At 34.9% G+C, this 13623-nt stretch overlaps 1 protein-coding gene across 11 annotated transcripts in view; it reads left to right on the top strand.

The window, feature by feature from the left end:
* LOC123676913 (potassium voltage-gated channel subfamily H member 6-like) overlaps positions 1 to 13623 on the top strand; it is a 281964-nt gene that overhangs the window by 197827 nt on the left and 70514 nt on the right. Inside the window, exon 1 of one of the 11 annotated variants that reach the window (XM_045613235.1) lies at positions 10790 to 10995. The exons of the other annotated variants lie outside the window; for them this stretch is intronic. The gene's annotated coding sequence lies outside the window, so the exon portion shown is untranslated. Of the gene's footprint in view, positions 1 to 10789; positions 10996 to 13623 lie in introns of those variants that run through there. 11 annotated transcript variants of the gene reach the window in all.

The following is a 13623-nucleotide window of genomic DNA, read 5'->3' as shown; positions in this document are numbered from 1 at the left end:
ATTGCCAAACCAAACTGAGAATAAATCACTTGACAGCTGATAAAGCAGTCGCCATCTTGAACAGTAATGGCAACTTAAAGTTATATACCTCGAAAAAAAAACACCCGTTACTTACGAACCGAACACCATAGCACCTAATTTTTTACAAATGTTTCATGTGGACAAGTACAAACATATATATTTGAGGAATTGATTCTATGATCACGAAATATCATATTATTCTATTGTTCTATTGTACTGAGAAACAGAATTTCTATTTTAATTAAAACCCGGACAGGGGTAGCCTTTGGAACAAACATCGACGTAGGGTTGGCAAATATATATACTCGTTATCACGTAAATCCCAGGAGAATAAACTTAGAAAACGCATGAACTTGATAAGAGTAAATAGGGGTTAGAATTCGTAATAAATAACTTCACATGATCACACTCCTCTTTTCCATCATTCTCATCTGAATCAAGTCGAATAATTGAGAATTCGACAGTTCAAAATGAGAAATCATATTATTCAACCCGATACTTTGCTCATTCCACAAGAACCAGCCAAAATATTAAAGTATGAATCTATTGAAACCTATTGAAATGAAATTGAGTGAACGCTAGATTATAAAACAGAAATGTTCCATACATTTTTTTCTAAACTCGACATGAAAGTGACACTTTTTAAAACTCATCGACGTTCGATTATACACCGAGTCACGAGACGTAGTTTGCGAAACATCACGAGAGCGCAGCTCGAATAGTGTTTCGCGAACTACGTCGAGTGAAGAGGTTCGTATAACCGAAATATATTATCTATGCTCGAGTAGTATTCGTTACGATTATATAACAAATAGTTTCATCAACTATTACCAAAGCTCTGAATTTTTATAATTCAATGACATTTCACTGAGCTTGACTTATATTTTGGCAAACGTCCAAAAAGGTTACTATGGAAATGATCACAATATGGCAGGAGGCGAAACAGCAAAACGATTTTACCACGTCGTCAAGTAGTATATTCACTTATCAATACGCCGTAACTATAGGAAATTTACGGATTCTATTGGTTCACCAGAACAATGAGTTGTATAATCCATGTAATTTTGTGTCAATCTTCTGTTTATCAATAAATAATTATGGAATATACCCTCAGAAACTGTATAACAGCAAAAACAGTAGCAGGTCTTGCTGCTTAGATATTTGCAAATAAATCATAGGGGAAAGGTGCCCAAGATGATCCCCTTAAGCTAGAATTAACGTAATTCTTTGGGTTCTCCGAGTAGCGCAAAACTGAAAACGAATACTCCTCCTAGAATTATCCATCTTTCTATTGTCCTACTCAAAATATTAAGTCACAAAAGATTTTTCGATTTCCCAAAACCTTACAAAAGGATCATCTTATACAATACACCCCGGTGTTTCAGATGATCCCTATCGGTAAGATGATCCCAGGGATTATCTAACTCCTTTTTTAATTATCTCCAATATTTGCAATGAAGAATTCCGTAAAAAAATATCTGCAGATATTTTAAAATGATTTTATTGTTGCATAAAACATATCATATATTATCAACTGAATAAACAACTAAATATCAACATAAAGGATATAATATCACAAAAAAACTGAAATTCTATTCTGAGTTGGAGTTTCAATAATAAAATAAAATATAAATTGCTTTTTGGCAGGTGTTGTTATGCAAATGTCGCAAATGAATGAATTCCTTTGAATCATCTCTATCAATGCCAGTACAGACTCGCATTGATCACTAGAAAATTTTTCTATGCAGAATGAAAATTCTGTGTCATCTTGATCAGACGACTCAGATTCCACAAATGACCTTTTGACTACTGCTCTTCCTCTTGTATTGTTTTTATAAGTAGCTTTCCTATTTTTTTATCGTTTCTCCTTCATGAGAAGAATTGTATAAATATATAGATATACTTTTTCGACAATTATTAGAACCCTAAGTAGTTCAAAGAGTATGTAAAAAATTAAGGTGTAAGATGATCTCCAGGGATCATCTTGTACACAAGGTAGAGGATCATCTTGCCCCAATTTCCACTTTTCCGTTCAATATTCGCTATTATAACCTATATGATGAATCTCGTGCATTCGATTGAATTCATCTTGGACAAGCTATATAATCTTGGATTCATAGTGATTTTCCTTGAGTGGGTTCGAAGTTATTTGACAAGCCGTATGATGTTTGTTCGTGTAGGAGAAATAAATTCCGATAGATACCCTGTTGGAATGGGTGTACCTCAGGGATCTATTCTGGGTCCTTTGATATTTATATTATTCTTAAATGATCTCCAAAGTTACTTGAAAGAAAAATTCGAAAACTTAATCTCGAGTATTCTGATCCTGCAGTTTGCAGATGATACATCGTTTCTCATCACCGCCCGGCCTTGCGGAATTGCGTGTGAGATGCGGGATGCTCGTCCAATATTTCTCTGAATGGTGCAAAAAAAGTTTACTCATTCTCAACATTGAAAAAACGGGCCTCCTATATTTTCATACTCGGAACTACAGAATCGAACTCACTTTGAGACTACCTAATGGAGACTTGAAGTCCTCTGACTGTGTGGAATTTTTGGGATTGCGAATTGATAACACGCTCAACTGGCGAACTCACTGCGCTTATGTTTGTACTAGATTGAGTTGTGAATTTTTTGCATTCAGCGACTAAAAAATATTCTACCTTTGGAGTCACTGATAGGAGTTTATCATTCACTAGCCTACTCTCATATGAATTATAACATTCTCGCATAACGCTCGCTCGCAGCTCCACGGTGACGAGATGAACTAATACTACAAGTGTAGGGTAGAATGCAATGTTGGTTGTCTCTCGTAATTTGTTCGGATGAATTCTCTCTTTCCTCGCATTGCATGAAACCTCTATCTTCTGCACTTACGGAAATGGTGGAATCTGAATCACTATCATAATCCACCAATCGTTTTCCTTGATTTCCTTTGGCTGCCATCTCAATTTCAGGATTTATTATACAAAAATATTTATATTATGTATTTTAAGATTTTTGTGCATTATATGCTATCTTAGCACATCTAATACCAGGTATAAGATATAAAATTTTGTTTCGTGCTTTTGAATTGCCTCAGACGCATAGCAATCTGATACAATTCGAAACAGGACCATCAAGTTTTCAAGCAGCACCACCTCGTACATGTACACCTTACTTCAAAGGCGGTATCACGCACTGCAATGAATACCTGTTGAGTTAGGTATGACTATTGTAGAGTATGGGATGAATACTTGAATCCTATAATATCCCCAGCTTACAAACAAACAACACAGCACAGCAAGCATTGTATGAAAGAAGCCCTGAAATATTAATTATCACTAATCTTACCATACTGCAGTTCTTGTAGTTTTAGTGAAATAAATAATTCCCCAAATTTTCAAGCATGATGAATATATACTCTCAAAATATCTAAATCTCTAGAATATGTTTGTGTAATGTGAAACATCCAATTTTACATGCTCCAAGCTAGATGTCGAATAGACTCAATTTATAGGTTAGACTCACTGTCGTTTACTCTAGATCATTGGAGATCGATTCTTGTTTTTTCGCTCGATAACCTCGATGGTCTCGTCACTCGTTTAACGCTCGCAGCGCCACGGTGACGAGATGAACTAATATTACAAGTGTAGGGTAGGATGTAATGTTGATTGTCTTTCTCGTAATTTGTTCGGATGAAGTAATATTCTAACAATATATTTAATTCTTTGCTGTTTATTCGTAAGAATAAACATAGCCTAAAAAAGTGCTCTGAATATCACAAATATGATACCAGACTTACCAACTCACAGAACCACGAAGTTTCAACAATCACCCATGTATGCTGGAATCAAACTTTCCAATCACCTATCAGAGCAAATTAAGTTGAATATTTAAGTTTTAAAAAAATTATCAAGGATTTATTGCTCGAGCAGTGTTTCTATAGCAAAGAAGAATATTTTTGTTTGAAGTTGGTTTGAATATTTAGTGTGATTTTTCTTCCTGTTTACTTAATTTCTGACCTGTCCTATTTTGAAGTAAAAATTGTCTCATGGGATGCAATAAATGGTTATGATTATTATGATTACATGAACGTCATTGTCTTCAAGTCGAGAAATAATCAAAACTAAACATATTAGGAAGCCGCAAACATAAAAATCATTGGTATCCACCATTCACAATAAAAGATGCATCTTAAAGTTAACCTTATTTTAGATCAAGCAGCCTTAATTTATATTTTTCACTGTGAATGTCGACTGTTCGCTCCCACCGAACTAACAAATTGTCCTAGACAGGAGGGTATTAAGGGCTACGTAATGGCATAGAATTCATGAATCACTATAGATAATGCTGATTCAGCCGCTTCCTGAATATCGCTCTGAACTTCCTAAAATATATTCTTTTACTGTCAAAAAAATAATCGAATTTTTTCGAGGGGAAAAAATATTTTCCAGTTTTTCTGCTAATCAAAATCATGAAAAATACCATAGCAACGAATTTACAAATAATTATCTCCGCTTCAGCAAGACGATTTGAAAAAAATCTAGGAGACGCTGTAATCAGTTTCAATACTCGATAAACTAAGAATTCTACCATAATTATATCTACTCTCATTCCAAAAACTATAACCAAGTAACTTCGAGTCTCGAAAGTTTCATGACCAAAAAAATCAACTTGATAAAATACGATAAAAAGTTCAGATCACAATTGTCGCAGAGATTACTAAATATATACATATATACTTCGCCCTAGAACAATTCCATGCCACTCAAAAATATTGGCATTATTCCAGAAGCTAAGAGATTCTCTCAAAGAAATACATGTTGTACACAAGATCCGTTTGTTAGTGGTATCCAGAAATACTGCAAAAGGAATAAGAGCATCTGATATATTGTTGACGTTCCTTTTTACTTCGGTGCATTTGTATCTGAGAACCCCTTATTGTGTATGGTTATCCTGGAGAGAATTATATAGGGTGGACCACAGTCGATAGTACCCTAGACTTTTACAGAGAACGGAATCTACAACTTCATTGAAAATTTGGTTTCTTGGGTAGGAATCACTGCTCTATCGATCTGAAATATCAGTGGTAGTCAGTTAGTATGTAATGAAATATCAGTCCAACTCCTCAATAAAGAGGCTCTTACACTCAAAAAACAAATGTTACTTTTTCTTGGATGTCAGCAACAGTAAAAAATAAAAATTTTATAAGCTTAAGAGCAAAACCACCACCTGACTGCTGAGTTCAAAACGAAATTAGGGATATTTCTTCTTAAATCGCCGATTTTATGGGGTTTCACATAATTTCTTTTAACAATAACCTACAATTTCGAGAAATTCATTTAAGTTGAACCTCGATAATAACTTGGAGGACATACTGAAGTATGAGGGCGTGTGGAGGAAGGGTACTGAAATTTCTTCATCAAATACATTCATTGAAAAAAAGTTAACCCCGAAATAAGTGTTGAACTATTGAATCGTGTAGATACGAGTAGAAGGTTACGTGTACTATTTTCATGACAATTGATTTCTTGTGTTCATTCATTCATTTTTTAATTGATTTAGTTATTTATTCTTTAGATATTTGTATTATTATTTATCTAATTTCCTATGTTTCATATATATTTTAATTCTTATTTATAAACATTTATTGATATTATATTTACATAATCCTTTTCAATACAATTTTCCTCGGTTTTTTCTATACGTTTGATGATTTTATTTATACTCATATGATTTTTATGATATTTATGTTATTTTGTTCGTATTTTTATGTTTCCGTCTGTTTTTTTGTAATGGCTAATGATCATAGCAGCCGATGCCAAAAAAAAACAATAATCTCTATTGTAGTAGTCAAAAATAATAATTCTGGTAACTTTTTGTTTTTTGCATATGAATTAATATGGTATCCCTACGAAGTACTGATGTATTTTAAAAATATTTGTAAAAATATCCAAAAAAATCATTACAAAAGAGGCAAAACTCTATCTCAACTTGTAAAAATGTATAAAATGACTAGTGAAGTACAACCTATCGATTAAAGTTGTAACTATTGCAATATTCCTTACTTATACTGAGCATTCAATTGCTCTGACATCACATATTATTTCTGTCGCACCTCTTCTGGGCAAATATTGACAGATCACGAGAATGTCACGTGTTGATGTTCCCTCTTAAGAGGGATTACCACCACGTAACTTTCACTTCATCTTCTATATATATTTTTTTTTGTTAAAGCAGGGGGAATCCATTTACAGACGAACCTTATTCAAAGGAACAAGTGTGAGGGTCCTGGCTCATCAAGCGCGAGAATACTCACTAAACCTAACCTGCTGCTTCTTAGGTTTCGGGCATAAAGCCTATAAACCATATATCTCTTGGACGAATAAATTTCTACTCGCACACTATTGTGCTGGGTTATTCGGGAGTCCTTTTTATTCGGATTCTTCAATTCTTCAATTTGATGTATTTTCTTGAGTTTCCTATATATTTAGGTCATCGTTCCGCAATTGATCCCTGGGTCTTTTGCGGTATGTTCTCATTCTTCTTGCATCTTCGGCAGGATCGTAGTCAATCAATCTTCTCAATTCTTCGTTGCGATGTTCTATCAATTTTTCGAATATTCTTTCGGCTTTTTTCTTCATGGAGTCAGTAATTCTGTCCCATTTTAGGTCTCTGTGGATTTGGATGTTCCTAACAAACCAAGGGGCATCTATTGCCCATCTTAGATATTTATCTTCCGTTGATTGAGTTCTATTGATGTGGTTCTTTGCGGCGTATCCCCAAGCCACTGAGTCGTACGTGAGTTGAGGTCTGGCAACGGCTTCAATTATCCTGAGTTTGGTGTTTATGTCCATTCGGCTACTTCTTCCGATGATTGGGTATAGACGGTTCATCGCTTTGTTGGTTTTATCCACCGCATACTTAACATGTTGTTTCCACGTTAGTCCCATATCCATGATCACACCTAGGTATTTTGCTTTTTTTTGCCATTCAACTTCGTTGCCGTCAATTGATAATTTTTCCTCCAATTGTAATCTTCTTTTTTGTAGTAGGTTAGCTTGACTTTTCTGTCCATTTATTTCAATCTTCCATTCAATGCACCATTTGGTTATTTCATCTGCTGCTTCTTGTAATCTTTGGTGTATGATATTTGCTCTTCTGTGTTTGACTGCTATTCCTGTGTCATCCGCATAAAGGGCAAGCAAATTTCTCGGATTCCTTGGTATATCATGTATGTATATATTATACAGGAAAGGTCCTAATACTGATCCTTGTGGGACTCCTGCTTCTGAGTGTCTTAGAGTTGATTTTTCATCTTCTAATTCAACGTAGAAATTTCTATCCCTTAAGTAATTTCTGATGATTCGGCACATCTTAATTGAGTATACTACTGTTCTCCTCTTATAGGCTAGTCATTCCTGCCATACTCTGTCAAATGCTCTTGTTACATCTAGTAATAACAGTCCAGTAGCTTGTTTGTTTTTAAAGCCATTGGTGGTATACTCTGTTTATCTTCTATCCCTATCCGATCCATATAAAAACCCAATAACAATTCTTGACGTAGACGGAAATCTGATCGATGATGCTCAAAGTACTTCCGAATATTCACTCTATAGTCGCTGTTCGTCTTCACCTGTGAAGGGGACATGTACTGAAAAACTAGATTTCGTTAAATTACGAAGATCTAGCCATCGTGGGCCAGGACTATAAATTGAGGACTCGAAATTTTGATGGTTAGAGAGATATGATTGCGATTGTATTATAATTATTAGGTATCTTAAGAACTTTATTTGGAGCTCCCTTCGAGAAATGAGGTTGCAAATCGCAGTGAATCAGTGTTTTCAATATCGACTCTACATACCTATTATATACAGGGTGATTTCCGAGGAGTTCGTCAAATTTTAGACAGCTTCAAAACAATATTTGATACATGGTGAGAGGAGTCTACAAAGTGATTCTTTAGATTCGATAGATTCTACTTTAATTAATAACTTTGGTAAAGCTCATTCAATGTCGTTGAAATTTTCAGTACTTACACGTTTTTCAAAATAAGGAGATGTTATTGTGATAATTTTAGATTTATTTTTCAATTTGAAAAAACACCCTATACAAGGTGTCCCAAATTCGATGCTCACTGAAAGCATCTCGAGAGTATAGTGGTGTCCACTCACCAGGCTCCTTGGAAACCGGCTCCCAGTCTATTTACAGTCGGTCAACTCAGGACTAAACAACCCGACTGTATATCAAAGACTGAACTTGACTGCTCGACTCGAAGGCGCTCGGAATGCTCGAAAACGGGAACCTGGAGAGTGGCGAGTTTAAGAGGGAACACCACAACGTGGCTGCTCAGTTCAAAACTAAATTAAAGTTATTTCTTTTTACAAATCACTGATTTTCATCTGGTTTGCACTTAATTTCCTCAAACAATAATCAACATTGCAGCATTTCAATATTTTTTATTTACGAATGACAAAAAAAATTATGATTTTGGTAACTTTTCGTTTTCCGCAGGAAAATTGAGTGCTTCATACAAAGTACAAAGCACTGCAATATTTTAAATATTCTTAAAATAAAGCTACCAAATATCATCACAAAAGAATAAAAATTATAGTTTCGTGAAAACCATCGTTCAGTGTTGCCCTCTACTTATTCGCTTCGAAAAAAGTAGGAATATGAAGTGAATGTACAACTTCGTACACCGTACAAAGTTTGGTCATCGCAGGAGCGTCAGAGAGGAAATGAATGGGTACCAAAGTTTGACTTATACGCGAGAACCACGTGGTGGTAATCCCTCTAGACAAAAAAATCTTCAAGGACTCCAGCCCGCCAAGAATGAATGCAAGAGCGTTGAAAAGCAACTGGCACTAAAGAAGTGCATTTCTCGAATTGTTTATTTCAATCACAGCAATGTGAAATACACTGCGCAATAAAATTAACGCACATTATGGAAATCTCAAATTTATTCTACAACTGGAGGTGTTCTCAATGATAATTATTTTTATCAGAATTATGCATGCATATGTTATCCACTTTCAACGTTTTTCTTCAATACAGATGTTTTTTCCCAGCAGGAATAAAAAAAGATGAGATAATCAGATTTTTAATGTATTGGCTCCATTCTGAAATCAGTTGTTCTCGATCAATTCTAGTGATCAATAGTTTTTTTTTCGTTTGATTTTCTACACTCGATCGCTATGCAACGCGAAACACGCATTTTACCCAAGAGGAATGTGCCCAAGCGGTAGTTTTGCGAGAAGAAGACTGGACATACACAAGAATTGCAGAAAGATTTGGAGTTTCCCATACAAGTGTGTCCAGAATGTTGCAGCGATTCAGGGAGACAGGTATGAATGTCCGAAGTCCAGGACAGGGTAGACCACGGGTAACAACTGCCATTCAATAACGTTACTTTAGAGTTTCTTCGTTGAGACAACGGTTTGCAACCGCTCGCTTCCTTCAAAATCAGCTTGAGCAAACTCATGGGGTGCAAATTAGCACTCAGACAATAAGAAATCGCCTCAGAGAATATGATATTAGGCCTCGTGTCGCGGCAAGAGGCCCAGCTCTTACCCCAGCCCATCGAAGGGCGCGTTTGGATTTTGCGAGAGAGCATTGGGAAGAGGCTGATTGGGAAAGAGTTCTCTTCACAGATGAGTCTAGATTCTGCCTCTACCATTGTGATCGACGTTCCCTTGTATACAGACGTCCACATGAAAGAAATGCACAGTGTAATTTCCTGAATACTACTGGTTTCGGGGGAGGATTGATTATGGTATGGGGTGGAATATCTTTGACTGCTCGCACAGACTTAGTGATCGTTGATAATAGAGCTATGAATACTGATAGGTATATAAGAAACATTCTTGAAGAGCATGTAGTGCCAGTTGCCCCATACATTGGTGAAAATTCCATTTTTATGGACGATAATGCCAGACCCCATCGTCCAGATCTCAATCCGATTGAGCAGGTTTTGGACAACCTCAATAGAAGGCTGAGAAGTTCAGAAAATCATCCAGCTACTCTTAATGACTTAGGAATCCAACTCAGAGAAATCTGGGAAGGATTAGATCAGAACATTTTAAGATCACTCATTTTGCTTGTGAACCGTCGTTGTCGAGCTGTAATTAACGCAAGGGGTGGAAATACCAAGTATTAAATCACTTATCAGCATTCCAGTATTTTGGACATTGTTTATTTCTCTTCTTTCACATAAGATTCGGTGAAATCCTGAATTTTTCTTCCATTTTATGTGTCTTGTTTCGTTCAAAACCTTCCTGAGAGAACATAAAAAATTAGTTATAAAGTCATTAAAATTGTGATTTTCAGAATGTGCGTCAATTTTTTTGCGCAGTGTATATCAGTAGAAACTGCTAACAAAAAAGTAAAAAAGTTCTAATGCTTGAAATTCGGAATACCTGAATCAAGACAGATAAAATGAAGAATATATTAGTTTGAGATGCAAGAGTTAAATACCTCTTCTTTCCTTTTCTTTTTCATCAGTTCAGTCAGAACTTTTCCCTCTGTGCATAACTAGTTTTCCAGTGATCTATGAGATTTTCTGAGGAAATGAATTGAAGAGTATGCAAAAAGCGCTTGAGATTTTTGTTTTCCATCCTGTTCGACGAATCCGGCAGACTACACCTACGCGGGGACGCTGTGCGTCCCCCGTTCCAGAAACCACCCCGTTGTGCGCAGACGTCCATAGAGCAGATCCTCGCACACAGAATCCACAAAGGGGCTCCATCCGTTCGAGCATTCCTTGAAAACAGTCGAACGTCGATATCCGACGTGAAAGGGACGCCGTGCAGTGACGTGTCCGACTATTCCATAAACAGAAAACCATGACATAAATCGGACATTGAACGTGAAAATGTTGCTCTTCGGGGACCACTAGTCCTTCGAACGTGGATAAGACCGCCGGCCGAGGACGCTCAGACCAGAAACACAGGTTTTACGAATCCCTCTAAGTTCATAATAACGTATTCTATGGTAAATCTGTGTTTGTGTACATTTTCATTTTGATTTTTGATTAGTAGGTTCGAATTTCTGTCATATCTAGTTGGCTTTGCCTGTTGTCTCTTAGCTGTTGTTTGTTTTCAGGCATAATTCCGTTGTCAGTTCACAATTTAGATGAGTCTCTTCTTCACTTTTCTATGATCGGCTTGACTTTAGAAGGTAGAAGTATCGATTCAACCCACACTTATCCCATATTTTGATGAATTTCCTGTGGTAACTAGAGTAAGGAAGAGTTTTAGATGAGTCCCCTACCGGAAGGGTTTATAGAGAGAGAGATAGACTTTGTTCTTTGTTTTGTTTCTGGGCTTCCTCGCATAGAACGTTAGGTTCTATGGTTGCTTGAACTGGGGTATTTGCTTCATTTGATTTGTTGTTTGATATTAGAAGGTAGTCTTCTTTACAGTTTTTTCTGCTTGTCTAGAAATAAACTTGGAAATTCGTTTAGTTCGATAAATTTTCCACTTAATTTCTCTCTAGAGCATCATTTATGTAGATAATCCTAGTCTCCCGGGACGCATTCGTCACAGAGCTTTTCAGGTGATATTTCCCAGTTTTGTGTGAATAGTGGAATAACAATGTTTCGATATGCAAATTATGTGATAACATGCACATGTTTCAGAATATATGCGTTATATTACTACCTATTATAAATTGCCTGGGATATGTTTACAATGACTCATAATGTATTTTGAATAATTTATTTTCTAATGGCATAATTTTATCCTCTACGAATTCATCAAATAAAATCTCATTTTTTTTTGGTATTTTACATCACAATTACATGGTATGTAATATTACAAAGTATAGAGTATTTGATGTAATTTGTCGTTATTTGGTGGAAATCCATTTTATTGATATTAAATACAATTTATTCTACTTTTGACTATTTTATTATGTAAATAACAATTGTTTCGCTGAACGGTAGCTTCTTCAGATTTCTTACATTTTCAAAGATTCTGAAAAAGCTACTGTGTATCGAAAAAAATGTTTTTTACATGATAAAATAATGGAATTTAGAATAGCCTGTATTGAATATTAACAAAATATAAAAATATTCATATTCATGGATAAAGCCTGAAATATAAGTTATAATTTGAAAAAAATATAGTATTCTAAAAAAATATTGGGTATAATGAAATATTTAATGAAAATTCAATGAAACGGGGAAAATTTTATTATTTAGGAGGCCTTGCTATTGACTTCAAATAATATATCTGTAAAATAGTTCACTTCAAAGATAATTTGAATAATCTTGGAAATTTTCAGTTCACACGTCGGATAGGGCCGAACCAAAAATCACATCAAATATCTCCAAAAATGTTAGGAAAATCAAAACATAACTCTCCTCTCGAGGTGTTCGAACCCGAGTTCACATAAAATATTCATTTCTAAGATGTCTAGAGGGTCGCAAATGATGGAGTTAGACCATCGATGAATTATATATAATCAAATCAAATTATGTCCATCTATCCGTGAACAGGCTAACTCTCAAAGGAAATAACCTAGGGACTGTTTCTTAGAAATTTTCAGAGTAAGCTCTAGATTCGTTAATGACCAAATGAGTTCCATGATTTTGGAGTTAGCAGTGTTCGGTAACGATTGGAAACTTGATAATTAGTTATGAAATTTAAGTTCTATGCAAATTTCCGCATGATTCTAGAATTATAATTTTTCACTGTTCTGTTTGTAATAAATTACTCGCCAATATTCGCTTGAATTTTATGAATACATAAAGGATACTTTTAAAGTCAGCTTCAAAAAATTTCAGCCATATAGCTGTTCTATGTGAATGAGTTATGAAGTTTTTGATCTACTTACCACAAAAAAACAAAACCTCTTTCTCCACTATTTCTATGTCAATATTCGTCTATGAAGGCAAATAAATCTAAAATTACTTTAATCAAGAATTCAAAAAATAACATACCTATTCAAGATCAGATGAAAGTTGAGATTGAAATGTATCTTGAAATTCTACTTTTCTTCTGGTACAAGGTTAATATAATGAAATGGGTAAAACAATGTTATTTCTAATTGAACCGTCAATTTAAATATTTTGCAAACGAGAAAAATTTGACATAAAATAAAGAATCCATCAATATTTAAGAGGGGTTTATACCACGTGGCATTCTCGTGTTTTTCAGATCCCACTACTTTTCAGGATGCGTGAAGCAATTTCAAACGTTCCTCAGATTTGCCGTCCTGTTCTAGTACATGCAAACATTCAAAATACGTTTTTACGTCTTTATTTTTAATTTTAAAAGAACTGAATTCTCAGCGTTTTTGTATAATATTTTTATGTGAAAATTAATAAAAAAAATAAAGGTTTGTTCGGAAAGTTATATCATGCATATAATTTAATATTCAATATAAAATCACATTTCAGTCGTTAATGGAGATAAAATAAAATTTACGGAGAATACTGAATCGCTCTTTTGTTTTCACTGTATTTTATTGACTTAGTATTACAGCATTAAGAGGGGTCTATACCCTTTCAGCGATCAGTTCAAAAATTAGTACGCTTCATTTCACGCTAGAGATCATCGATTTATATGAGGTTTTCCCTATTATTCATTTTGGAAAGTCCTTATTCATTAATATTTT

Source organism: Harmonia axyridis, chromosome 3 (genome assembly GCF_914767665.1).
Source record: "Harmonia axyridis chromosome 3, icHarAxyr1.1, whole genome shotgun sequence".
Taxonomy (NCBI): domain Eukaryota; kingdom Metazoa; phylum Arthropoda; class Insecta; order Coleoptera; family Coccinellidae; genus Harmonia; species Harmonia axyridis.
The sequence above is the reverse complement of the archived record's forward strand: the minus strand, read 5'-3'. Positions and strand labels throughout refer to the sequence as shown.